Genomic DNA, 24,377 nt, shown 5'->3' with positions numbered 1-24,377 from the left:
CCATTTTGAAATGCCTGCCAATCCCCAAATATCCTGTGCTCTGCCATAAATCTTCATGATTGCATAGGTTGTATCTGATGCACTGATTCCCATTTCCCTTTTGTGAATGGCACGTTTCTTCTCATACTTTAAGATTCAGCTGAATATATGCACCGTGTGTTAATAGATATGCATGAAGTTGATAGATGATTTTTTAGAAAATAAACAAAAAAGACTTAGCTAAAAAGTCCTTACTTTTTAATACCAGTATATCCGAATATGTATTGCCACAGTATATTTCCACTCTTTGCTTTCATGTTTCTTCTGTTAGACTATGAATTTTAGAACATAGCTTATTCATCTTTGATGGTGCCTACTGCGTTGCCTGGCATATAACGGGTACTCAATGAATAAATGAATGAATGAATTTTCCTATGCTCAGGTCCAACAAAGTACATTGTAAATGGTTATATTGCTTTTTTAATCTCAAAGAAGACTTACACCTGAAATAAATGGAGCAACAGCAATTTTGGAGTTGTTTTAGTTGTTGTTGTTATTTTTTTGCTTTTGTTTTTTGTTTTTTTTTTTTTGGCTGGAGAGACAACCACAGTCCCCACTAAGCCTGACACACTTCAGTTCTATCAACAACTGATTTCACTATTTTTTAAATATATATTATTATTATTATTTGAGACAGGGTCTTGCTCTGTTGCCCAGGTTAGAGTATTGTGGCACACTCACATCTCATTGCAGCCCTAACCTCCTAGGCTCAAGCGATTCTCCCATCTCAACCTCCTGAGTATCTGGGACTGCAGGCATGCACCAGCATGCCCAGCTAAGTTTTGTATTTTTTTGTAGAGATGGGTTTTCACGATGTTGCCCAGGCTGGTCTCAAACTCCTGAGCTCAAGTGGTTTTCCCACCTCAGCCTCTCCAAGTGTTGGGATTAGAGGTGTGAACCATCATGCCGGGCTTATGGCTTTGGACAATTTTAAACACCGCTTTCCTCCATACTCTTTTTTCAACTTGTTATTCAGAGACTCACCTCTCAATTCTCCTCACATCCTTTCTAAACACACACACACACACACACACACACACACACACACTCACAGATACACACACACTTCAGAGGATTTTCTCAAGATAATTCAACATGATGATGACCTTTAAGAAGAAACCAGGGTAGAGTAAACAATGAGCATTTTGAAGAAACATTTTGTTGTCAGCTTATATTTGGGCTGAAGGCAGTGGCAGAGGGGAGCCCTGGGGGAGTCAGGAGGTGCGGAGGAACCTCTACCATAAAAGCTACAACCCACCTCCCTCCTATTGTTTACAAAGAAAAAAAAATAGCTAATTGACGTAGGATGTGGGTGAGCTTGGTTTTCATCTCAATCCTGTTTTGCCTCATCTTGCGGTTACCTTAGGAGCACATCAGGGCCAACCATTTCCAGTGCTTTAGGGGGTAAAAAGAAATAAAATAAAACAACTCAGAGACTTTGGATCCTCCTCCCAGACTCCGGCCAGCTAAAAGAGCAATTCCAATCCCCAGGAGCTATGATTAAGTAAAAATTATGAAAATGTCAAATTCAAGATCTTGAGAGATTACACTAATTTAAGCCCTCGATATTTTATTCCTATTGATAAAATAACCTGGTTAGAAATCCTCCTGGCACCAGAATCTCTAGCAAATAGCATTAAACATTAGTCATTGGCAAAAGAAGTCTTGAGTGGGGAATTTTCAAGTCCTTTTGGTGGTTTACGTTGTTTTCTGTCCATGTGGGTACACCTACGTCAGTTGGTGATAAAAATAAACACATTTCCTTAGCTTAGATTTAGGTGATATTAAAAGTAACAATGATTTAACAATTGCTTCTAAGGTGTTGCATATAATATTTTGTTCATGTTAAAACTTAGTGGAGGCTCAAACTGAAGTGAACATATGTAACTAATCTAGCTTAGGAAAGTCAGAGTAATATGCTCTGATGAATTACCTAAACTTTAAAATAATGTTCGACTAACGTTAATGATTACCTATAAAAATTTCAACCCCTAAGATTAACACTTTGGAAAAAGTTATAACAAGGTGTTATAGGAAGAAAGTAATCCTTCCTTTTACCATACAATCCATTATAGAACAACTGCTGCCTTACACATTATTATTTTTTTTTTAAAACAGGGTCTGGCTTTGTCACCCAGGCTGGGGTGCAGCCTTGACCTCCCTGGTTCAAGCGATCCTCCCACCTCAGCCCTCCAAATAGCTGGAACTACAGGCAGGCACCACCATGCTAGGCTAATTTTAAAAAATATTTTTTGTAGAGATGGTGTCTCACTGTGTTGCCCATGCTGGCCTCAAACTCTTGGACTGAAGCAATGCTCCCTCCTCAACTTCCCAAAATGCTGGGATTAGAGGTGGGAGCCACTGCACTCACGTTTTTTTTCAGTTTCCTTTAAGCAAAAATTAAAAATTGCTGACTAAGAGAATATAATAGAATCAAACATGTCTCTTCTAGTACGCTGATGTCCCAAGATTATCAATTTCCTCTTTATGTAACTACATATGATGTAAATGTTTCCCACGGTGATTAGCTTCATTGTTATTTTGCAGAAGCGTTTCAGAGGGACTTGCTATATCATTGAAAAACCAAGAGAAGGACCAAGAGAAGGATGAGACAACCTTATTAAAAGTATTTCAGGGCCGGGCACAGTGGCTTATGCCTGTAATCCCAGCACTTTGGGAGGCCGATGCGGGTGGATCACGAGATCAGGAGTTCAGATGAACCTGGCCAACAAAGTGAAACCCCATCTCTACTAAAAATACAAAAAAAAATTAACCAGGTGTAGTGGTGGGTGCCTATAATCTCAGCTACGTGGGAGACTGAGGCAAGGAGAATCACTTGAACCTGGGAGGTGGAGGTTGCAGTGAGCTGAGATTGAGCCACTGCACTCCAGCCCACACAACAGTGTGAGACTCTGTCTCAAAAAAGAAAAATAAAAAAAATAAAATAAAAGTATTTTAGTTTTTGAGCGCTAAATGTCCTTGGATATGAATTAAGAAAAACATACCATATTTTTCCCCATGGCTATCTTACTAAATAGTGCTGAGGTTTACATTGTCTCACCTTCCTTCCTGACCTTAACCTTCTCCCAGGAGTGTGGAGAAGCTTTGCATGGAAATGAGAATCCTCTTAAGCCTTTTACTCATTTTTCTCCTCGACTCTAGTAATGCAAGAAGAAATACAAATAAGATATTCAAGAGGGTGACCCCAAAGTTTTGATCTGCACTGCTGCTGTCAATATAAATACTCCTGTCTATAGGAAATCAATCTTTTTTTTTTTTTTTTGAGACAGAGTCTCACTCTGTCACCCAGGTTGGAGTGCAGCGGCTCAGTCTTGGCTCACTGCAATCTCCACCTCTCTGGTTCAAGCAATTCTTGTGCCTTAGTCTCCCAAGTAGCTGGGATTACAGGCATGTGCCACCACGCCCGGCTAATTTTTGTATTTTTAGTAGAGACAGGATTTCACCATGTTGGCCAGGCTGGTCTCGAACTCCTGGTCTCAAGTGATCTTCCTGCCTTGGCCTCCCAAAGTGATGGGATTACAAGCATGAGCATCATGCCCAGTCAGGAAATTAGTCTTTCTATAAACTCTTAGACCTCCCAGAAGATGTGCCTCCTGAATCTATGCAAATCCACAAGCATAATGAAAAAATAAGTAAATCACTCGGCTACTTTTGAACAGGCATCATACCCATGTTAGGAAAACAGAAACAGGTTCTTGTGATACAAAGCTGCCGTTGAACGAAATGCCATTTCAGATTGGATTTGGTCTGTGGCAATTTTGATTTCAAGATTTTGTGTGACACAAATAGTGCTCTATATGTGTTATGAGCTCCAGAGATAGTTGTTAAAGCTGCTTTAAATAAACTGAGGTGTAGTCCAGAATTCAACAAATTAGTCCATTTATTTGAGATTTTGTTTCCTTTCAAGCCCTTATTCTGGGGATATAAGAATAAAAATATTTGTCTTGTTAACCATATAGAGGGAAAACTGCTAGTACCAAAGACCAAAGCAGACTTCTCGTGAACATCCCCACTCCACAGCCACAGCCTCTTCTCATGTACAACAAAGCCAACTCTTCTCTCCTGTCTAGTGATCTTCAGGTGCTTAGAGCCAAATTTTAGGCAATTAGTAATCCGTATGAAACACCCTCACTTCTGATAAATCCTGGGGTGGTTCATGAATATCAATTATGCCTTCCTTACTTAATCTTAATAGATGACAATTCTGGCTGTCATAAGAAGAAGATAAAAATGAACCTCAGCTCTTCTAAATAGGTAAGGAAAGAATTAAAGAAAAGGGAGGAGAGAAGTGAGAGAAGTTAGTTGGCCAGTATCATTGTTTGTTTTCTGGTTAATGTTCATTTTGAATCAGGGCTAATATTTAGGCCTTGAACAGCACATTCAGAGCCTGTGTCACCCAGAAGGTGAAATAAGCAGTGAGGAAATCACGTGGTTCAATAATCTCAAGAAATGAAGAAATGTACCAGCAGGATTCTTAGGGGAAATTCACTTGTGGACAGATGGTATGCTTACCACCAGCCACTCTTGTCTTTGACTATTACAGTCAGCTCTCCATATCCATGGGTTCTGCATCCGTGGATTCAACCAACCATGGATAAAAAGATATTTGGAAAAAAAATAAAACTAATGTAAATTTGAAAATACAATATAACAATACTTTCTATAGCATTTATGTAACTCTAGCTGTTATAAATAATCTAGAGATGATTTAAAGTATTCAGGGGGATATACATAGGCTGTATACAAATACTATGCCATTTTATATGAAGGACATGAGCATCTGTGGATTTTGGTATCTGCAAGGGGTCCTGGGACCCATCTGTCATGGATACAGATGAACAACTATAGTGTGTCACTCTCAGGTGATGATCAATCTTGGTATTGCCTTTTGCAAAGCATCCCATAATGGCTACTTTCCTCCCCAAATTCTCTGTGAATCACCACTACATGTAAGGGCAGCAGCTAGGAAATACTGTTTTGTTTGATCTTGCTCTGGAGAAAAATCAATCACAGACATTTAAAGCTATTGGGGCTCTTTGAGGTGATTCAGTCCCATCTCCTCCTCTAAAGGTAAGACGGGCAAGGCTCAAAGGGGCAAAATGACATTTTCCAAGGTGGCCTCATTTGTTAGACCTACTCTTCTTTATTGCTGGGTTTGTATTCGTCAAAGGCAACTCTTCCACTTTTGACAAAATTGTGGGACTTCCCAGGAAAGAATGCTGTTCCTCATTGTGGCATTGGGGAATGGACAGAAAAATACAATTAAAATGCCTGGAATTACCAAAATACGGGTTCCCCCTTTGGGAAATGCCTGAGTCCTATCACAATCCACTAACCAGTCAGCTGCTTTAATGATTTAGTTCATGTTACCTTGGCTCTTCTACAAAGTATAAAAGTAGGTGATTAAAACATGTTTCATCTATTAAGAATTGCATGCAAGCAAAATGATGCATATATGAGAAACATAAGAAAATAGCATTGGGCTGGGCACAGTGGCTCACGCCTATAATCCCAGCACTTTGGGAGGTTGCAGTGGGAGGATTGCTTGAGCCCAGGAGTTTGAGACCAGCCTAGGCAACAAAGACTCTACAAAAAAAACCCCAAAACAATAAAACTACAATTAACTGCATACGGAGGAGCACACCTATAGTCCCAGCTACTTGAGGGGCTGAGGCCGGAGGATCCCTTGAGCCCAGGAATTTGAGGTGGCAGTGAAATATGATAGTGCCACTGCCCTTCTGCCTGGGTGACAAAGTGAGACTCTATCTCAAGGAAAAAGAAGAAAGAAAGAAAGAAAGAAAGAAAGAAAGAAAGAAAGAAAGAAAGAAAGAAAGAAAGAAAGAAAGAAAGAAAGGAAGAAAGAAAGAAAGAGGAAAGGAAAGAAAGAAAGGAAAAAGAAAGAAAAGAAGAAGAAGGGAAGGAAGGAAGGAAAGAAGGAAGGAAGGAGGGAAGGAGGAAGGAAGAAAGAAGGAAAGAAAGAAAAAAGAAAAGAAAAGAAGGAAGGAAGGAAAGAAGGAAGGAAGGAAGGAAGGAAGGAAGGAAGGAAGGAAGGAAGGAAGGAGGGAAGGAGGGAAGGGAGGAATTTGTATTGCATATCTTAATCTTCAGACACTATCAAAGCATTGTGCCATTGATACTGATCCAAGACAAGAACACACAATACAGTCCATACTGTCAACAATACCCTAGGATTTTTCTAAAGCCATACCTTTTTTTTTTTCTCACTTTAAGAAACTTCGTAATAGAAATGCATTCCGGAAAAGCATGATTTTCTAGTAAATGCAAGATATTTATACAAACAAAAAATAATCATAAATGCTTCTATCTAGGAAGGCTTAGTAAATAATATATAGACTGCTAATGCCTGTGGTGGGAGAAAAATATACATCAGCCCACAGAACAATAAGAACACTTACTAGAAGTTTGTGTTCATACAGACACTTCTGGTACAAAATGGAAAACTTTGTAATATCTGCCCTTCCATTGTTTCCCCAGACATCTGGAACCATGGCTGTCTTTCTGTCTTAGCTGCCACTTGTTCAAGCTCTCTGAGTCTATTTCTTAATGAGGTTCACTTTGTTGCATCTTTTTGCATGTCAAAATCCACTTATTCCACTCTACTATTTCTTTACTTATGCTTCTAGTCCTTTGCCTGTTGTCACCAGAGGAAGTATATTACTAAGTTTACCACTTGCCTGGAATGAAAGATGTGAATGACCTGATAAACGCTCAGCCAAGTTTTATGAAGAGGCAAAAGATAAATGGAAAGGCTTGGACATTTAGCATAAAGATAGACACCCAGGCTGGGTGTGGTGCCTCATACCTATAATGCCAGCACTTTGGGAAGCCAAGGGGGGAGCACTGCTTGAGGCCAGGAAGTTAGAGAGTTTGATACCAGCCTGGGAAATCCTATCTCTACAAAAATGAAATTAAGAAAAAATTAGCTAGGTATGGTGGCACTTACTTGTACTCCTATCTACTTGGGAGGCTTGGATAGAAGAATGGATTGAGCCCAGGGGGTCAAGGTTGCAATGCGGTGAGTTATAATCATGTCACTGCACTCCAGCCTGGGTGATAGAGCAAGACCCTGACTCAAAAAAAAAAAAAAAAAAAAAAAAAAAAGACATACTTTCTGAGATATTCATAGTTGTTGTATCCAACACTTCTTCCTTGGGTAGTTATTTAACTAGACTCACTTTTTCCCAAGTTTGGAATCCACCGCCTACCTTGACTAGACTAGTTTAAGGTTAGCTTGACAGTATTCTGAAAAACAGTTGATTCAATGGAGCCTGCTTTTAATGGCATGTCCTCAATACATCTATTTCTAAATCTTTATTTTTTCTTAGTCAAGCGTACACTATATAGAGTACACTATTTGTGGTACACAGTGAACTAAGACTTTTGACCCAATCACAGGCTTTATGAAATGGCATCAAAGAGCGTCTTAAATGTTTTCTGAAAATTTTTAAAAAGGGAAAACAACTGGACTTTGGAATATCTCAGAAGCCACTTGGGTTTCTCTTTCAAGACTTTCCTTCCAGGGACTTCCATTGTTCCGCACCCTGAGGGAAGCGTTTCACCTTTTCCCTGTAGTGGAAATAAGCAACAACAGAGCTGCTTTGTGAACCAGAAAATGATGAAGCCTTTCCAAATGAGGAGGATGTGGGAAGTGCCAAAGAGCCAGAGGGGCCAGGCAGGAGAAGAATGGGCCTGACTTCCTTTAGCTCATAATGAAGGTAATTCTTCGAGTCCAGACTCAGGTAAACCTGCAGAAGGAAGACAGTCTTTGAATCTATGCAGAAGAGGATCAGTGTTTAGGTGGAGAAAAGCAAACACTCTCCTCCCTCTGGAAAGCCACATCTGCCCGTGTTGCACCAGATGTGTAGCAGCTGTGTGTTCTCCCAGATGGTAGTCAGATGGAAATGATGGAGGAAGAAGTCACCTTCTGTATGTTTCAGGAACAGAAAACCAGATTAATCCTTATTTGCATGACACGTTAGTGAGATAAGGTCTTTTTGATCTCTATTTCAAATGGAAAAAAAAAAAATAACTATCATTTGTGAAGCACTGACCTTATACCAATCACTAACCGAGGAGCTTTAAAAATGCTTTGTTTTGAATTCTCACATCAATTCTGTGATACAGTTAAGATATTTTCTCACTTTTATGAGAAAATTGAGTACCAGAGTTGAAGGTCAGAATCTGGTAGAATCTAGTCTAGAACTCAAGGTCAGTAATGCTTGGCACCCACTGTTAGCATTACATTTCTAATTTATTGTTGAAAAACCAGGTTGAGTTTTTGAATGGCCTCTGCTGGGACTCCAAAGTAAAGCTTCTCTTTGAGATCTTTGAAGAGCCTTCAAAGCAGAGAAATTGTCTAGATATTTTTGAAATTTTAAAATTATTATTATTTTAAAGACGGTGTCTCACTATGTCTCCCACACTGGAGTGCAGTGGTGCGATCATAGCTCACTGCAGCCTCAAACTCCTGGGGTTGAGGGATCCTTCTGCCTCAGCCTTCAGAGTAGCTAGGACTACAGGCATGCACCACCACACCTGGTGGCCAATTTTTGGAAATTTTGGAGATAGGGTCTCACCATGTTGCCTAGGCTGCAAACTGTCTACATATTGATATCAAAGAGTGACAGGAAGGCTTGCACGTTCCCAGATACATAAAATAATTGACTCATAGAGCTCAGTCTGTGCTTCCAGCAGCTTGGATTGTTGCTACCACGGAGATGGTACAAACAGCAAGCAGGCAGGATGACTGCCAGGACATTTGCATCTGGTTGTTCATAGAAACATAACCTAAAGCCTGTACCAACAAAAACTATCAGGGAAAGTGCCTAATTTTAAATCTATAACTATATTCTTAATCTCTGAGCATGACAGCACTAAGATCTTTTTTATATATTTAATGCCAATATCTAAAACTGAAAAGTGAGGCTACTAACTAATAAAAGAATAAGTATACGGATGAAAATTTGCCAAATTTGCCTGAATTTAACTGTGATTACTAAGTATGCTTTTCAGAATATGAGAAGAAAAGATCTTTTCTAATGAATACACAATTCTAAGTCAAATTCTGTTTCTCAATTTTTTGCTTTGTGAAAACCTTCAATTTAAAACCAGCATAGCTGTGTTCAGACAAGTCTGAATATACGTAATATCTTCATGTAATCTCAATGAGCGAAATACTTAGCCCTTCATTTTAATTAACAATAACATATAATACAAAGATGGCATACATGTTGGTGAACTACTGCCTTTCATTCTCTGTCCAGATGGTTTCATTGAGTCACAGTCTTGATGAGTTTGTGATATCATAATTCATCACCATGGAAACAACTATGATGAACTTTTATCCTGTGGACACTTAGTCATCAATAAGTTTGATTGATGACTCTCTGCTATCTTCAGCCAAATCAAGTTCACTTACACCTTCACAAATTAAAAACTGTTCTCCATAGTATATAGCATGATGATCAAAAATAATGAGTTTTTAAAAAATAATCAAATTAAAGACACAGAAACAATCATTCATAATCCTGCCATTATACAAATCACTTCTTGGCTGGGTATATTGGCTCACACCTGTAATCCCAGCATTTTGGGAGGCCGAGGTGGGCGGATCACTTGAGCCCAGGAGTTCAAGACTAGCTAGGGAAAAAAAACATAGGGAGACTCCATATCTACCAAAAAAAAAAAAAAAAAAAAAGAAAAAAGAAAAGAAAATTAGCCAGGTGATATGGTTTGACTCTGTGCCCACATCCAAATCTCATCTACAATTGTAGTCTCCACATGTCAGGGGAGGTGCCTGGTGGGAGATGACTGAATCATGGGGGCGGACTTCCCCCTTCCTGTTCTCATGACAGTGAGCTCTCATGAGATCCGATGGTTTAAAAGTGTATGACAGTTCCCCTCTCACTCTTTCTCTCTCCTGTCACCTTGTAAGAGGTGTCTTGCTTCCCCTTTGCCTTCCGCTATGATTGTAAGTTTCCTGAGGGCTCCCCAGCCCGGAGGAAATGTGAATCAATTAAACCTGTTCGCTTACTAAATTACCCAGGCTCAGGTAGTTCTTTATAGCAGTGTGAAAATAAACTAATATACCAGGTGCGGACCTAATGGAGGGGTTGAGGTGGGAGGATGAGGATCGCTTGAGCCCAGGAGATCAAGACTTCATTGAGCCATGATCACACCATTGTGCTCCAGCCTGGGCCATAGAGTGAGACCCTGCCTCAAAAAAAAAAAAAAAAAAAAAAAGTCACTTCTTCGATTTTTAGTAGTTAACTATAATTTTTGCTCTAGGGTAGATTTAATTTTTATATAATTATAAAATCAAGACATAATTTTAATATTAAACAGTTTTCTGTAGTGCTATTTAGCTACTATGACATTTTGTTAAGTTCTGATGTATTTTGAAAATAGCCTGTAATGTCCAAAGAAATAGCATCTGGTTTGCAAAATAGGATTTGGGGAGCAAAGGTCGAGATTGTGACAGTGTTCTGACTGTGGCTTGTGAAGGCACATACAAGTTATTTTATTTGACTTCTTCAGGTTTCACCAGTGAAATTCAAGGCCTTATCTTTCTTTTTCATCAAAAGGCAGTTAAAAGATTTAGAAAACAAGACTGTCATGATCTTCCTGGAATATAACCACCAAATAAAAATTTAGATGTAATCCAGTAAAATGTAAGTCCCTGAAGCAAAGAAATGACAAATTATGAGTTTTGTATCCTCATTCCTCAGTACAGAGTACATTTTTAACAAATGTTTATTTGAAGTAAATGTACAACTAAAGATTTGAGCAAAAAAGAACTTAACTAATTCATAATTTAGGAATCTGTTCAAATTATTTTGTGATGCTTAAACTTACATGACATTAGTGGAGATGGATCTATGAATATGTAAAAATGATTTTACATATATAGGGCAAATTTTTCTATCAAAAGACATTTAGGTGTTTGGTTGCCAATTAAGCATAAAAGTTATTTTTATCAAAATTAAAAGCTTTTGCCTTGTGAAAAAAAATAGTAAAAAGGATTAAAAAGACAAGCTACGGACTGGGAGAAAATATTTGTAAATCACATATCTGACCAAGAACTGCTATCAAGAATATATAAAGAACTCTTAAAACTCAACAGTCAAAAAACAATCTATTTAGAAAATAGCAACAGGAACAGAGAAACATTTCCCTAAAGAAGATATACAGATGCAAATAAGTCCATGAAAAGATGTTCAACATCATTAGCCGCTAAAGAAACGCAAAGTAAAACCAAAATGAGCTATCACTATGCACTGATCATAATGGCTAAAATAAAAAAAGTAATACCACCAAATGCTGGTGAAGATACAGAAAAACAATCACTGTCATATTGCTGGTGGGAATATAAAATGGCACATCTAATTTTGGAAAATATTTTGTCAGTTTCTTAAAAACACTAAACATGCAACTACTATAAGATATAGAAATCACACTCATTCCTAGGCATTTATCCCAGAGAAATGAAAATATATGTTTACACAAAAATCTGTATATGAGTATTTATAGCAGCTTTATTTATAATCTCTCCAAACTAAAAACAACCCAAGTATCTTTCAATGGGTAAATGGCTCAACATTCATAGCATGAAATACTATGTAGCAATAACAAAGAATGAACTATTAGTACCCAACCACCTAGATAAATCTCCAGAGAAGTATGCTAAGTAAACAATCTCCAAAGAATTATGCTGATTGGAAAGAACCAACACCTGAAAGTTATATACTGTATGGTTCCATTTATATAATGTGTTTGAAATGACAAAATGTTAATTATTGCCAGGGTTTTAAGGTGAGGGTGGGCAAAGGAAGTAGATATAGCTATAAAAGGACTAAGCATGGGGGATGCTGGGATGAAAATGTTTTGTATCTTGATTGTATCAGTGTCAATATCAAAGTTGTGTTATTGTGCAGTAGTTTTCAAGATGTTACCTTTGGTGGAAACTGGGTAAAAGTATTATTTGTATTATTTCTTATAACTGCATGTGAATCTACAATTATCTCAAAATACAAAGTTTAATAAAAAAATTTTTGAAGAAGATATTGTTTTAAAATTTATGAAGTTCTGGTTTCCACAAATAATATCTAAAAGTATCAACTGCCAAAAGTATCTATAATTTTTGCTGAGAGGCATTTGCTATTGGATGGAATGTAGCTCACCAGTTATAATAAAAATATCAAAAGAAATGTATTTCCATCAGATATGTCCTATTGAGAACATAGTATAAAATAACATAATGATAGTAGTAAGAAAGGAGGGTGTTATGTTGGTAATTAAAATTCTGAATTTTAGTTTTAAGGACCATCTTCATGGATAAGAACCCCAAAATTACAACTCCACATTCACAATGCAGTAGTAAGGTATTTTGCAAGCTCTTCCTTCTACTCTCCCTAACGCTTGTTTTTGTGAAAACCAGTCATGAAATGAAGGAAAATTCTGGTCTGGCTCTGGTGTGAGATTCTCGAGTTTATTTGCCCATCAACAAGCATTTCTTTAGAGCTGATCATAAAGCCAGGCTCTATGCTGGTCATTGGAGGCGAGACAGTGGTAAACACGACCTGTCCTTTCTGTCAAGGAATTCTGCACATAAAGGAGGGAGGAATGCTTCCTGAGTAATAGACTTTTACAATATAAGGTGGTAACTACAACAACAACAATGACAACAAAAACCCCTAAAGGAGGCACACAGGAGTGACACTGCGATCTGAGGAGGCATTGGGGGAAGCTGGGGAAATGGAGGATTTTTCAAGACTACCTAGGCTATGGGCAATGAATAGGTAGGTGTTAGCAAGGTTAAAAACAAAAACATCCAGGAGGAGGAAGGACCTATAGTCTAGACTTAAATTCCAAGTCTAAGCGAGTTTAGAAGTGGAAGATCCCCTGATATGGCTTAAAAATAGGCCAAAAATTTCTCCCATTGATCCCCACACAATATTAGGATGAGTAGGCGCAAAGACACAAACAGTCCCAAACATCTTGGTGACCTGCCTGGCCAGGAAACATTGGAAGAGTTGTAATGGGTATTGGTGCTAAGTATGGCATAATACACCAGAGATTTTTTAAAGTGTGGGGTGTGTGTGTGTGTGTGTGTGTGTGTGTGTGTGTGTATACTTGACCATGTAAAGCCCAGTTATGCACTGTGACACTGACATCTTTATCTTTAAAACTTTTAAGTATTTTAACCACTTTTTATGGTTTGAAGCACTATAAGATCTAAGTAACCAGAAGCTTCAAGCAAAGAATAGAAATATACTATATTTGTGTAAAGTTCTATGATCATTCACATTGATCCAATGCACACAGTTTCATCTTGACAGACCAATGACAGCCTAATAGATGACTGCTTTACATAGAAAAAGACCTTGGCATAACTGTTCAAGAAAGACTGTCATCTCAGTGATGGGACTCATGCTTACTTTAGCAATTGCAGGTGAAGTAGAAAAAGATAAATCTGAATCTGAAGGTTACTTTACAAATCATTGGTTGGAGAAATCAAAAGGTTACTGGATAACTATAAAGTCAACTTAAGTTCCTAATCCTTTCAAAAGCAAATTATTTGTTGGAAACTTAAGGAATGAAGATTGAGGAATACAATGAAAGTATACACTCTGATATGGTTTGGCTGTGTTCCCACCTGAATCTCATCTTGAATTGTAGCTCCCATAATTCCCACGTGTTGTGAGAGGGACCTGATGGGAGATAGTTGAATCATGGGGATGGTTTCTCCCATACTGTTCTCATGGTAGTGAGTAAGTCTCACTAGATCTGATGACTTTATAAGGAGTTTCCCCTTTTGTTTTGCTCTCATTCTCTCTTGCCTGCTGCCGTGTAAGATGTGCCTGTCACTTTCCACCACAATTGTGAGGTCTTCCCAGCCTCGTGGAATTGTGGGTCCATTAAACCTCTTTTTCTTTATAAATTACCCAGTCTCGGGTATGTCTTTATGAGCAGTGTGAGAACTGATTAACACACACTTCTGGTGATTGTATAAGGTTAGGACTTATTTTAGAATTCAAAGAATGGAAAATGATAGATGAATATACCCTATGAAAAGAATCTTCATTTTGAAGAATAAAAAACATTTTAGCAATAAAAATTATGTTACTATAGAAGTACTGGCATATATCCATGAAAATAAATGACAGGTAAACTTAACTATATTAGGATGTACATCCTATATTAGGATTCTAAGATACATCCAGAATCATTAAAAAATAAATATTTATGAGTTTTATTGACTTCTAATTCTTTAGAACTTTGAAGTAACTTGATTTTACTTATATTTTTATGCTAAAAAGTATTGCCTGATAATGTTTTTGCTGTGGACAGACTTCTTTACTTACAAATGTAAAACACTGAGGTTTGTGGATTACTAACCAGACACATTTATAGAACTACCTATGCAGCTAATATTATCACCACAAATACAATAGCTCATTGGTGCTCCAGTAACAGCAGAAAAGACCTATATGAAATACTTGGATTACGCAAAATTCTATTATCTAACTCTGCTAGCCAACAAATAATTGTTTTGGCCAGTCAACTGGGGAAGTCTGAACAATTACCCTACACAAAGCCACTAATTCATTGACTTGAGCTATTACCGTATTTGTGGACTTCCTCTTCCTTCAGTTTGGCTAAAGGTGCTCTTAAATATAAATCTCCCTGGTTATTGGGAAGAAATTTTTTGAGAACTCTTTTGTGATATGTGTACACTTTGGCCCATCCAACCAATAGGCAAACCAACAGGGCTCTGGGGTTACCATGATGACAACTTCCAGATCCAGAGCCAAAAGGGAATCTAGAAAGGATCTGATTTAAGAGGCATTTACTGAAATATCTGCCTCCCATTGTGCCTATCTGCCATCTTTCTTCACCCATCCCAATTTTTAACAATTAGACAAAACCATAGGCATGTGTCTCCAGGAGGCCACTGTTAAAAATCCACCTGGGAAAACATGGTGATTACATTTGTCCCTCAGGTATCCGTGGGAGGTGGGTTCCAGGAACCCTGTCCCCATACCAAAATCTGCGGGTGCTCAACTCCCTGATATAAAATAGCATATTTGCGTATAACATATGCACATCCTTCCATATACTTTACATGGTCTCTACATTACTTACAATATCCAATACGATATAAATGCTATGTTGTATTGTTTTTATTTGTATTATTTTAATTGTTTTTTTTTTTTTCAAATATTTTCTCTCTTCAGTTGGTTGAATCTGGAAATGTAGAATCCCCAGATATGGGAGGGCTGGTTGTATTGGTAATCTCTTGTAAGTTATTTTGGCAATCCCTTTAAATTACCTTGTCAAAGTAAGTAATTGTTACTTTGGAAAGCACAGAGTGCCTGGAATGGAGGCTCTGGCCTTCATTTCACTGGTGAACAGGGAAGAGAATGAACCTGTGCACCTCTGAAGCTGGCTCCAGCGGGCTGTGACTCCCAGGGGTGGGTCCCGATCTGGGCTGCTGGGGTATTAAGAGTTCAGTTAGTCAGGGCATCCTAAACCATTTGATCCCAGTCTGTCACATGTAAAGTATAGGAGCATGTGCATGTTACTTTTCTGAATCCTAATGTTTTAAATTTTTTAAGTCAGGAGAATCCTACATATTTTTCATAGGCATTGTTAGCATTAAAAGGCAGAACAATGCTTTTAGCACTCAGCATAGTATCTGAAAATATTTTCTGAATAAATAACATGTATACAACATTTAGCTCAGTACTGTACCCAATTCATGGAAGTTTTTCAATAGTTAAAACATGAAGTCTAAGGTTTTGTTTGTTTGTTTGTTTGTTTTGAGATGGAGTCTCACTCTGTTGCCAGGCTAGAGTGCAGTGGTGTGATCTCGGCTCACTGCAACCTCTGACTCCCTGGTTGAAGCGATTCTCCTGCCTTAACCTCCCAAGTAGCTGGGATTACAGGCATGTGCCACCATGCCCAGCTAATTTTTGTATTTTTAGTAGAGACAGGGTTTCACCATGTTGGCCAGGATGGTCTTGATCTCCTGACCTCATGGTCCGCCCACCTTGGCCTCCCAAAGTGCTGGGATTACAGGCATGAAGTCTAAGTTTTACTGTGAGGTACAGTCTGAAAACTGTGCCCAGTTATCATGCATGGGGAAGGCCACAAGCCTCTCAATCCAAGGAAGAAAAAATATTCATGCTATGAGAAATATTTCCTACTCCTGGTGAGGTTTAGGATGCGTCAAAGCCTTAGTCCTACTGAGACTGAAAATTTATACCAGTAGGAAAGAGGGGTGAATTCTAACATCCATTTAGAGCTACATAGATGAGAATTGTTCCTGTGTTGCCAGGCATCGAAACAATACGCTTTACAAGACAGAACATTTCCCACTTATCTGTTACACACATTTAGCATTTTCTATTTTGGTCCATTATTAATCTATAATTATTCTCTTTTGTGGAATTGAGAAATCATAGCAGGAAGTTACATTGCTTAAATAATTAATTCTTTCCTGAACAAGGAAAATTGGAAAAAATACAAGCCCAAAAGGGAAAAGTTCCTTCCCATTTCCTGAGGCATGCTAAGAAGTCCACAATTAGCTCGGTTTCTAATAGTTTCCACAGATCTGCTACTGGACATACCTAGTTTTTCCTTCAGCAGCCTGCTATCTATAATCTCTCCCCTGCCCTTTTGGGATTCTGTCACCTCTTTTGCTAACTGCAGGGTGTTGAAGTGAGTTGGAACTTCCTTTAGAGACTTGCATTTCTCTTTCATTCTGATATTTTCCTGATGTCTCATCTCTTGTTCCTTCCACTTGATGCAATGCTGCCTATTTCTCAAATACAGATGAGAGGAAACAGGGCCCCAGTGTGTCCTACCCAGCCCACTGGAATTTTTACCACCCAGCACAATGACTGTCCAAGTCAATATAGCTATGGGGGCAGATAGTATGTGCCGTGTGGCTAGGGCCTCCGCCCTGACCTCACCTCTTGGCAGTCACTCAGCTATACAGGCAGAGTGGTACACTATAACTAGAAACATGACAAATATACAGTCATCACACTCTTCCCACTTCCCTTTGACCTATAACGGTAAATTAAATTTAATCATTGTGTAATTGACCACCATTTAAAAGCTTTTGCTCCACCTGAATGCAACTTGCTGAAAAATATCTAGGATCATCCTGAGAAGGGCAGACAGCACTTTGTTGTGATATTAAATAGAGTGTGTTTGACTGGGTGCAGTGGCTCACACTTGTAATCTCAGCACTTTGGGAGGCAGGAGGATTGAGTCAGTAAAGGAGTTCGAGACCAGCCTGGGCAACATGGTGAAACCCTGTCTGTACAAAAACTACAGTGCACACCTGTAGTCCCAGCTACTCTGGAGGCTGAGAAACAAGAATCGCTTGAAGCTGGGAGGCAGAGGTTGCAGTGAGCTGAGAGCCATTGAACTCCAGCCTGGACAACAGAATGAGACTCTGTCTCAAAAATAATAATACAAACACACACACACACACACACACACACACACACAAACCGGTGTGATAGAGTGGAAAATGCGTGGACTTTGCTGTGAGGAAAAATCAGATTCAGAATCTTCCTTCTGATTATGTGGTCTTGGGCAATTTTTTAAAACTCTCTTAGATTCAGATTTCCTTTTTGTGAAAGGGAGATAATTAGTAATATCTACTTTTTAGGGAGTTGAGAGGTTTAAATGAATTAATAAATGTAAAATATTCCTAGAACACTGTTTAGTACATAGTTAGCTTTCAATGTATTCTATTTATTTTTGTGACTATCCTTTTATCCTCTAATTTTCTATTACTGTCTAGTAGGGATGAGCCCAGGTTTACCTAATGATGGGAGTTGCACCAGGTGTATTAAATATTTCAAGGATCTCACTCCTTCCATATACATCTTGACAGGCCTTTACCACCTGATAACTGAAGAGGACAATTCCACAATTAGGAATTCATTGCTTTAACCTAGGATTTAGTTGCTTATATTCTATTAAAACACCCTGCTTTTTGGGAGGCCAACACTTCACCCCAAAAAATAATAACAACTACCACATGTGGAGTAACACCTTTTACCTGTGGCATTTCTTATCTCATCTTAAATTACTTAACAGTCCCATAGGGTAACTATTATCCCTACTGACAGTGTTCACACATTTAGGTTTACAGTGATAATCAGAACAAAAATGGTTCAGAAGTCACCAACTCAAGTTGTTATTGCTGTTGTTTCTAAATTTAAAAAATTACAGAATGCAATTTTTTCTCTCAGGAAACAAAAACCTGAGAGATTGACAGAGACTATCAATACACAACTAAATTAAATCATCGTTAAAATATTTTGTGTTATAAAAACACAAAATAAGCATAGACAGGGTATATGAAGACCTTTCTAAGGTGGGTCTTGACCTTGGAAACAGGTATTTCTGATGAACTCTGAGAATATTAACTCTCCCTTGAAGTCTTGTCTTTTGAGGACTACTAAGAGGGGTGACGGTTTTGGTAAGTGCAGGTGAAGTCACCCGTAAGGCAGAGGGAAACATCGACTAAGTGGAGAAGAGACTATGCGATGGAGAGTGAGTGTCCCTGAGAGGCCTGAGAATAAGGGCTGGACCAGGATGTGTGGATTCCTGTTTATCAGCAATGGTGGAGTAGGACAGAATCCTAGCAAAAGTGAAGACCTATGCCAGGGCTCTGATACCTATTTGCTAGAGTAAGTACTGCCCAGTATCATAATCCCCATCCAGTCCTGTTTCCTGAGTGACTTTATGTGTTACACAGTTCACTTGATATAAAATAAAATCAGTAAGAGCTTCATAGATAGAACATATGCTCTAGAATCAGAAAGATCTGGGCTTAAATCCCAACTCTGCCACTAATTGGTTCTGTGATCACAGGCAATGTGTTGAACTTCTCTGAGCCTCACATTCATTCTCTAAATGTGTGTGTTTGTGTGATAATATTTATTTCATAAGGTTTTGTCAAAATTAAATGAGGTAATAGACTTCAGCAGACATAGTTGGTGTCCAGTAAATGCTAGTTATTATTATGGTGACATCTCTAGACTATGAGCTACTGGATGTCAGGGAACATATCTTACTCATTTTTCATATTCCTGCTACCTATTTTATAAAGTCAATGCTTAATAAATAAATGTTGACCAATGCTTAAACTAGCAAACATTGGGAAAAGTGTTTCTGATGTACTAAAAATACCAAAAAAAAAAAAAAAAAACCAATAACAACCAAAAAAAAAAAAAACCCCAAACCATTGCAGTGTAACATGGGGTATAATCAGACCATAAATATTTGCAATAGCAAATGACATATTTTCTAGTAAATGGATGCCTTCGTTAGTCAATACTTCCATAGCTGCTTTATCATTTAATCATCATTTAGACAAAAGGAAAAACACAGTCCTTATTTTCAGTGTTGAACATAACACAACATTCGAACGTTGTCAGATATTAGTAAAAATGACTTGGATGACTGGGAGCAGTTCAGTCCTAAGTCTGAATGGAATTGCTTTGATATCAGGTTATCAAACTCTCCATACGCCCATCCCTAGCCTCACTCTGCACCACCAAATTCTCACCCTGTGCCCAAGCTCTGCACATGTGTTCTTAAACAGTTTGCCAGCCTTGTTTTAGGAAAAAGCAAAACACATGGTTTATTGCTGCTCATAAATATGGTACCAGATTCCTCTACTTCCTTGGACACAGTGAAGCAAGAGAAATATTATAACATTCCCCATTTTATGAATAAGCACAAATAGTTCTATATTCAAGGAATCGAGAATTCTTAAGGGCCTCTTGAAGGGTAGGATATCCCTTGAAAGAGAATTCCTGTGGAATGGGAATTTGGCCTTAGGTGATTTTGACACTGAATGAGTCAAGCTTACATTACAAAATCCACCAACAATAATAGTAGCACTGTCCTAAGGCTGGAAAAACACTCTATTGGAAAATGCAAATTATGATAGCACAGTCAAGAACAGGATGTTACTAAGCAACTTCCTTGCCTATCTGAACCTATAGTGCATTCAGTTTCCATACACACACGTACCACACTCAGGTTTAACCTTTTTGAACTGCAAACATAAGATTAGAAAAAGCAAAATGTATGCACATACACCATAGGGATACGTGTTTTTAAATTATTTTAATTAATTTACATTTATTTCTTAAAAATGTACATGGTATCAGTCAAGAACAATGACATGACAAAGAATTCTGGACCTGGAGCTATAGCAAAGAAGTGGATGGATGGTAAACCATATAACAGATGTAGGATGTCCAGTTTCTGAGGAGAAATGGGCACACTGTTTGCGAGAACTTCTTGTATTGCCAGTTTATGATATTACCCATGCGTAAGTATTAAAACAGAAAGGGAGAGAAAGGAGGAAAAATTATTAAAATGAAGCTTTTATTTTCCTCTATTGAAAACAAAGCATTATTTCTTCTTGAATTATTAGCTGTGTATCCCTAATCCAAGTCATGTTCTAACAATGTCCCTGTAATTAGAAATATACATATCTGTGTAAGTTACTGCCAAGGTGCCTAGGTATTTTACTGGCATTAGTAATCAGTATATGGCAAGAGAAGCTGAGTCAGTAGGCAAAAGTCTTCATAGCATTTGGGCCAATGTGGTAAGAGGAGACTGTGACTATGTTTGATGAGGCCAAGTCTTGGTCCTAGGAAACCAAGGTCTGAAAACACTTACCTTCACATTTTGGTCAATTTCACTAAGCCCCAGGGCATTGTTGCTTCTGGTCTAATTCTCCCATTTGGGTCTTGTCATTCTAAAAAAAAAAGAGAAGAGTAACTTTGGATAAATACTTTGTATATCACAACCCAATTCATATTGTGAAACATACAGCCTGTTCATTTAGTTGACTTGAAAAAAAAAAACACACACACACACACACTTCATTTCACTTCCACCCTCAGATCACTAAAGTCCAACATTGGCTTGCATAAGGCTATACCTTGGCATTTTTGCAGTCAGTGTTCACTAATGAAAACCTAACACATGGAGTGGAATGAACAAGCTTATATATGTAACATTAATTTATGCTTTCCAATATGGACTGAATATGACTAGGTACTATCCCAAAAGCAAAACAAACAAACAAACAAACAAACAAACAAACACCTACCTGGTATGAGAGAGTCTGTAGAAATTTCTCTAGGTCTTGAACCAACTGGAAAATATACAGGGCCAGATCCAACAAAAAGACATCTTCAAGGGAGGTCAGGGGTCTGGAACAATCCATTACTTTTGCTGAAATAAAAGCTGGGTTTCCATCAGGGAGTGATGCAATAACCGGGAATTATCAGAGTGCTGTCATAAGCACAGGTTCTAGGACTTGCTGAGTCGTGACACCTCAGCACCTGACATTTAGTTCTAGGAATTTGCTGGAGGACAACCAGCAGCTAACCGAGCAGCCTTGGTTCTTTTGGCCAAGGGTGTACTCCCTTCATACATAAGTGTGAAACCCGTAAGCAGAATGACCTGGAGTTCTATAGCAGCAACAGCCCTAAAATGTGTCTTCCATTTAGGGCTATGATTGAAATCTGCTAACAAAGGCAGACAACACATCCCAACAATAAAGCCCTGTTTAGAACTAACAAAGCTGATTTCTACAGATACTGTTTCCGGGCTAATGTTTTAAAGAAGATCTGTAAGGAAAAAAAAAAAAAAAAAAGATTTCACTCAAATAAAGCAATGATACTAGGACTCAATGGAAAGGTGAGTTGTATTACATTTCACCCATATCTGCTTCCCCTCCTGCAGTGGAATTATATTTCCCAAAGACGCTGAAGTCAGACTTGAATTGATTTGCTTTACCACCAAAATGGGAGTGGAAGTGACTTGTGTGGTGTCCAGGTAGAAGCTTAAAATGTAGCATGTGGTTCACCATGGTCATTGCCTTTGTCATGGTGAACATCAATAATAGAAGAGAGACTCCTCCAACGCTGTCGGTCCCTAGGGTCATGACATGGAGAACAACCCCAAGCCAACACTGGCCAATACTCACTGGATGTTGTATATTTAGAAAATAAACTTCAGTTGTTGTAAACTGTTAAGATTTTGGGGTAGTTTGTGACCACTGAACAATCTAGCCAATTCTAGCTGAAACAGAGAGCAACTTGGAAGAAAATGTTTGCAGGGTTGAAACCGCCCCTGTTCATATTGTATTTATACATTAGCCAATGTAAATAATGAAGCATTTCTCCATTTCCTTGATACTGAGCATATTTCTCCAACTGGCAATTAAAAGAGAGCTTATCCTGTCGCACACATTAGAACAATCTTAGAATCATTTGATAAATGTAATTCAAAAACAATAGCCCGTTTTTTTCTTCATTACTGAAGGAGTTATCAAATTGAAGGTAATCAAAATGATTGAAAACAGGTTTACCAATATTTTGTTACCTCTAAAACGTACATGTAAGAAAATCAAATCATACATGTAATAAAATATAACAAGATGATTGGCATATTGACAAGGTGGTTGGCACAAGCTATCTTTGGCTCTCTGCCCCAGTTGCAGCTCCTCTGCTATGGAGATCTGCTTGTTGACCACTGGAAAGGCAGCTTTCACATCTTTAGAGGTTTTTTAAATTGATAAGACGAGGCTCTGACCAGCTGTGATCCCAGGAAGGATAATTAGGGTAACAGAAAATCAGAAAGAGCCAAGTTGAGGTGGAGGATCCACCAAGTTTAATGCCATATCCAAAGCAAAATAAAACATTTGTAAAGACATCCTTGTGATTTTTCAGGGAAAACCATATGCTGGAAAGCAGTATGGTAGGAAAAAAGTATCAAACTCATATCATAGTGGCTTTTCTACTTTTCCTATGGGCTTAAAGAGTTAAAGTTAGCCCAGATGTAGAAGGATAACAGATGGGTGCATTCTGATGACTTATAATTCTGGATAATAAAATTACCTAAGACTATTTAGAGAAATAGAACAGCTACTCAGGCTGTTTACAGACTGAGAAATATCACGATAAGCAAATGCAGGCAGTTCAAAGGAATGATTAAAAAAAAAGGACAAGTGGATAAATAATGGCCTGATGTTGTTGCGAAAATGTAGTGTAACTCTTACATTGTTAATATAAACACAGATGACCTTTGCATTTGCTCAACTTTCGTCTTCAAGACAGGAAACAGCAACTGATCTTTATCGGAAAAGTAGAATCTTCCACTTGCTTCTGCTGTACTGACATTACGGTGTATGTCAGAGCATAGCAATGTCACTATCTTTTCAAACCACATGTTGAAAGCCTGATAGGCGGTTGAAAAAGAAGCTTATCCTGGGCATATGCTTTGGGTGTTGTAGAGACAGTATAGACAAGGTTAGAAGGAAGGCATTGTGTGTGTGTGTAGGGTGTGGTGTTGAAGCTGGGAGAGAAGGACCTATGTCTACATTTTCTGTGGATGTATTCATCAATTTATCATTTTCACAAACATAAACATCCTAAGAGAATGTCTACTACTTAACAAACAAATCAACCTGAAGTTCTTTTGTTTTATACATTAGAGTAGACAAGTCCTATATTCTGGACATACTATAAACTAAAACACAAGGAATTGTTTATGAATTACACAACATTTTGCGTCAGAAAAGTTTCAAACATCTGAACTAGCTTTTCTCTATTTCAAATATAAATTGATTCAGATTTTTTATGGCATATAAATAAGAATGCACACATCTGTCCATCAATACAGCACTTTATTCATACATTCATGCTTCAGTTCTGTAGTTCACAGCAACCTATGGCCATTGATGAATCTTCTCTCCCCACTCTTCACTGGATATTTATCTAGTCATGATTTCCTAAGTCATGATTTTGCCCTAAGCGAGTGACCTAAATTGACCTTTCATTTCTCACTGCACAGTCTATTTAGTCTGGGCTCCAAAACAGACTTTTTTAATATGGGACCAATTCTGATTGCTCTTATTTGTTAAATATTTCTCACCTACCATAACACTTGGAGAAATCACCTTTATGTTTCTTTATAGCCATTATGCAGGGCGCCAAATCCTGTTTACTTGGACCTGTGGCAGGATGATCCAGTTTCTACCCACTCTAACCCAGCCCGAGAAACTGCTTCTAGCGAAGGGCATATTCTGTATTCTAGCTCTCAGCCCTGCCTCTGTACGCCATCATGATGATACCAGGGATGTTTCCCTTCCTATTCCAAATAAATAAATTCATGTATACTTTTCTTAAGCCTCTAGCTCCTCTATCATGTGACTTTCAATATTAGAAACTTTACACGCT

At 38.2% G+C, this 24,377-nt stretch overlaps 1 protein-coding gene and 2 long non-coding RNA genes across 11 annotated transcripts in view; all 3 read right to left on the bottom strand.

Annotated features, from left to right (window-relative positions):
* The window catches only part of LOC111544149, a 55,436-nt gene extending 34,080 nt beyond the window's left edge, over positions 1-21,356 (bottom strand). Inside the window, exons 1-2 of the long non-coding RNA XR_002732056.1 lie at positions 21,242-21,356; positions 20,806-20,884 (exon numbers count right to left, since the gene is read on the bottom strand). This is a non-coding gene — a long non-coding RNA (uncharacterized LOC111544149). The remainder of the gene's footprint in view (positions 1-20,805; positions 20,885-21,241) is intronic.
* NRG1 (neuregulin 1) overlaps positions 1-24,377 on the bottom strand; it is a 1,136,418-nt gene that overhangs the window by 328,422 nt on the left and 783,619 nt on the right. The window lies entirely within an intron of this gene.
* LOC111544150 lies at positions 7,378-9,344 on the bottom strand. Its single transcript, XR_002732057.1, has 3 exons — positions 9,309-9,344; positions 8,658-8,868; positions 7,378-7,647 (listed from the first exon to the last, which is right to left on the bottom strand). It is a non-coding gene; the product is annotated as an uncharacterized LOC111544150 (long non-coding RNA).

The sequence above is a fragment of the Piliocolobus tephrosceles genome, chromosome 7, assembly GCF_002776525.5.
Source record: "Piliocolobus tephrosceles isolate RC106 chromosome 7, ASM277652v3, whole genome shotgun sequence".
Lineage (NCBI taxonomy): Eukaryota > Metazoa > Chordata > Mammalia > Primates > Cercopithecidae > Piliocolobus > Piliocolobus tephrosceles.
Note: the sequence above shows the minus strand (reverse complement) of the source record. Positions and strands in the feature narration are given on the sequence as shown.